The 4,587-nt window shown below is 46.5% G+C and overlaps 1 protein-coding gene across 1 annotated transcript in view; it reads left to right on the top strand.

Annotated features, from left to right (window-relative positions):
* Positions 1 to 388: 388 nt before the first annotated feature.
* The window catches only part of LOC102299215 (norrin cystine knot growth factor NDP), a 22,055-nt gene continuing 17,856 nt past the window's right edge, over positions 389 to 4,587 (top strand). Inside the window, exon 1 of the mRNA XM_005940058.3 lies at positions 389 to 547. The gene's annotated coding sequence lies outside the window, so the exon portion shown is untranslated. The remainder of the gene's footprint in view (positions 548 to 4,587) is intronic.

Genomic DNA, 4,587 nt, shown 5'->3' with positions numbered 1-4,587 from the left:
ATAAACTAAATCTGCTAACAGTTTTATAACCCTGACCTCGTAAAAAACTGGCTGCAGCTTTTGGTCAGCTCTCTCCTGATGGGGCAAGCAGAGTCGTTCCAAGCCTGGAATTCCCATTTGCCGCTGCGGAGCATGTCGGTGCGTCAGCTGGTGTGCCTGCGAGAGAGAGGGAAGAGGTAAAAGGGCGTATGATATACGATTGCTGTGTCACGATCCACATGTGATGAGCGTCCTCACAGGCGGGGAGCATCCAGGCTGCTCCCTCTGTCTGGTGATTTCCCTGTTAAAGAAAAGTAAGGGAGAGGGGGGCAAGGGAGGGAGAAAGAGAGAGAAAGCAGAGGTGAGAGAGAGAGAGAGAGAGAGGGAGGAGAGAGGAGCGCTCAGACAATCAGTGTGTGTCTGTGTGTGTGTAAGTGAGAGAGAGAGAGAGAGGTAGAAACAAGAGGAGAGAGGAGCTGGCTGGGAAACAACAGTTGAACAACAAATCCAGTGTTGCATGCAGCCTCTCCGGATACCTCTGCTGTCTTTCTGCTGCCGGTCACTGAAGGTAAGACCATCAGGCTGGGTGTCACACCTCTGAATCTGCACTCCTGCAGATTTGAGTGCATCCTGTTGTCTTTTTTTATAACTCTGTGCGCTGCAAATGTAGTCAATCAAACTCTGTATCAGGCATGCGATCGAGGATCCAAGTATTCACTGCTATAACCTGGATGTGTTTCACGTGTGTGCATTTTTACGTAGCTGTACGTGCATCACACATGGGCTCGCTCAAAGAGAGTTTGAGTGACACTCCTGCTCACTTTTTTTTTCTCCCCCCCCTACTCCTCCCTTCCTCTGTTGCACATCACTAAGCTCAGGTGTGCATTCCTGTTTTACTGCAGGGCAGTTCTACACCATGTGAGTCCATAAACTGCAAGTGGTTGTGATTAGGACGCAGTGTGACATGATTTGTAATAAGAGGAAACATGTTTGTGTTGGCGCCGGTGGATTTGCTAATCAGGCACTGACAGCGAGGCTGGAAGGATAGTGGGAACCCGCGTGGCTTGCGGGACATTAATAGTGCGTTAATAGTGAACATCTCCGGAGATGCATGAATATGTGTTTTACAGGTGTGTGCGTTCATGGCTGTAAGTGTATGATTGACTTGGCCTGTTATGTTGGACCCCGAGGCTGCTGGCTTATGCTAGAAGTACATGATGACAGATACAATAGACTCTGTGGTAGGTAGGAGGAGGAGGAGGAGGCGAGCTACCACTTTGATTTGACTGAGGAGGAGAGGCGTGTGTGTGAGAATGATAAAGGGAGAAGGTGTTTAAATGAAAAATGAAGTGGCTACAAAAGAGTGTGGGATAATGTGAGTGGGGTAGGAGAAGAAGCCCAAGTAGGAGGAAAGGGGAAAAAAAACATCTGAGAAAGAAAGAGACGGGCAGAGCCAGGAGGAGGACACAATAAATAGGAGAAACAGAATGAAACTGAGATGTGTGAGAGAGGCTGAGAAAAGAAGGGCTGGAGGAGGTGAGAGTGAGAGAGCATGACACAAGACGGGGCAGAAAAAAGAAAGCGATTGAGACCGTGTGATGCAAACAGCCCTCCAGACATCTCCGTCCACTTCCGGTGACACCAGATGAGAAACAGTTTGCGCGGCAACGAAAGAGGCGCCGCAGACTCTGAGAATCACCTCTGAACTGTTTGGGGAAGAGAAAAAGGCGAAGACGAGGAGTAGGAGGTGTGTTTGAAACACTGCACATTCAGCCAGGTGCAGATAGACAGCAATACTCTGGCAGAGCAGCACACACTTGGTTTTGTGTCTCATGTTTCATATTCTCTCTCACACACACACACACTGGGGCCCATTGTGAGTATATTTATTTGGACAGTGCTGAAGCTCTGATAGGCAGTTCACAATGTCTCACTGCCACAGGAATGTGCTTCTGACAAATGGATGCTCTACACGAACCTGAGGCCATCAAGGGGATCCTTAACACCAACCACCCAGATGAGCATGTGGCAGATATCTGCTGCCCAAAGAAACCCGGTCCAGAGCGATAAAACAAATGCATCCACGACTCCTTTCGCTCCCTCTTTTTCAAAAACATCTTAGGCCTGGAGCTGCATTGAGGATTGATCTAGTTACATGCGCAGCTTTTTTAGCCCACAGCTCACCACAGCTTTTCTTCCCCCCCACTTCTTTCTGACACGGATGGAGAGAACAGCAGAGGAGATGGAGTTGGGATTTGAGGTGCATGCGTATTGACTCAGGAAGATTAGGGGGTTCTGTTTTTATCAAAGCGGTCAACAAACAGCTCCCACACTCTGGTTAAATGAGAAGAAAAAGAAACTGGAGAATATTTACACAAATGCCTTCCCTGTGTATTCTCCAATCTCAGTGCCTCTTATTTCCCACTGTTTCTGAGAAGCCTAAATTGTAAAGCTAACACAAGATTAGCTCCAGCTCACACGGCCGCCTGTCATTGGCTGTACAGTGCTCTCAAATCCACACTGTTTGTCTTATCTTTACTTGGGGGGAGGGGGGGATATATATTTAGTGAGGAGCTTAGCTTTTAGGAGAGTGGCGCGTGGGGAGGGTAAGAGAGGGTGAATGTGTGTGTGTTTTAGACAGAGAGGAAGAGTAAGTTTGTGTGTGCGTTTTGAGAGCTGGCGTCAGTAGACAGTGGAAGAGCTTGGCACTCTGCATGCCAAACTGTGTGTGTGTGTGTGTGTTTGTGTGAGTGTGGTTGGACAGGTCTTTGGTTCTGTACACCCCCACCCCCCCTCACTTCACTGCAGTCAGGAATCTGCCCTTTAGTTTATTAAAAGCTGGTGAAACAATGGAGGGGGTGAGGTTGGGGATGAGGGCAGGTGGTGGTGAATAGAAAATCATGACGTAAACTCTGGGCATGATACAGAGCCGTGGCAGATCAGCAGCGAGGGTGATGATGTAGCAGTAAATGTAGGAGAGGAGGCAAGATTGAGTTATTCATGACAGATCATAAAACAACCTTTTCCCCCGCTCTACCTGTCACCTCGCCCTCACTCCATCTCCTCCATCGTCCTGTGATGCACCTGTTTTTCCCAGCAGGGCAGTGGGGGCTTAATACCCGAGCTCCCCATCGTGACTGCAGACAGGCCCATCACTGGACAACAACTGTGTACTCAGCTGCCGCCAGGCATAGGTGATAAAGCAGAGGATCCCTCAGAAGATCCGACTCCTCTACCCAGGCCATGTGCCGTCACACACCAGCATCCCAGCAATGTTCAGAGCCCCAGAGCAGGAGCATAATAACACCCACGAGAATACCACATGACACAGCCCTTATGTACATATGTGAGGGTTTGTGTGTGTGAGATGAAAACCCATAAGTAAGGTGGGCAGGGGATATTTATACTTGCACCCCACTGCTAAGAAGAAAACATGGTAACAAGTATTGTGCAATTCTGTTCTACACAACATACACTGGGGCGTCAGCGCAGTGTCACTTTTCATAACAGATTTTTGAGATAACGTAATTGTTTCACTTGTACCTCTTGAACAAAAGTTTTCATTATGACTTGTGTTTGTGTATCTTAGAGCAGTGGAAAACAGGGAAATCAGTTTTTGCTGTCACTGATCTGTGTGAACTGATCGATTGCTTGGTTTTATAAATGGTAAGAAAATAATGAAAACTGTTCACCACAGATACTCCAAAAGTAGTCAAAAACCTGAAGCAGATCTGGCCTGCCGGTATTTCAGACCCGTCATGATCGGTCTCTGTATCCCAGGTGAGCGTGGGGAGGCATCTTTCCCACAGTAGCCTCTAAGAGAGGCATCACAGTGTCTGCACTTCTTAAGCTTGGAATTATCTTCTCATAACTAGCTGAAGCCAAAACCTTCAGACCACACAAACTGTGGGGCTGTGTTTGTAGTAATGTGGTTTGGATTCCCACATATTATATATTTAACCCAGTTTGGATCTCTTTGCAGGTCCAGAGCCCTTTTTTAAATTAGCCGCCCTTTGGCTATGCTGCTAAAGTTATATAAAAATGAAGGAGAGTTTGTTTAATTTGATTTGTTCTATGACAGATGATATGTCTTTTTATAAGCAATAAGCACAGATCTAGATATAGGCCTGGAGTTACAGTGCAAATAATACATGCTGTGTAATAATTTCGTCTGCCTCTGGGCCTCCAGCTTTGGCACTCTTATTAGTTTCTGAGTACTGGGAATTTCACGTTGGTCAGTTGAAGAGGAAAAGAGATTGCTTTAGATTTGGAGGCCTTTGTGCTAAACTACTGAAGTTCCAATTTGTTTAAGTAAGACCTGAAGCAGTGGACGCACTCTACTGATATGTTCAATTCACTTCCATTTTATTTATACAGCGCCAAATCACACCAACAGGTGCTTTATATTGTAAGGTACACCCTACAATAATACATACAGAGAAAAACCCAACAATCGCATTAGAGTGTGCTTCCTTACTTCACCTGACCCCATGAACTCAGTAGCTCGTAGAATCACCTTTAGCAGCAATAACGTGAAGTAATCCATTTCTACATAGCTTTATCAGACTATCAATGTTGCTTCAGTTCATTGAGGTTTGTGTGCCTTTG

The sequence above is a fragment of the Haplochromis burtoni genome, unplaced genomic scaffold (assembly GCF_018398535.1).
Source record: "Haplochromis burtoni strain Fernald_Lab_line unplaced genomic scaffold, NCSU_Asbu1 Contig_280, whole genome shotgun sequence".
NCBI classification, from domain to species: Eukaryota; Metazoa; Chordata; class Actinopteri; order Cichliformes; family Cichlidae; genus Haplochromis; species Haplochromis burtoni.
Note: the sequence above shows the minus strand (reverse complement) of the source record. Positions and strands in the feature narration are given on the sequence as shown.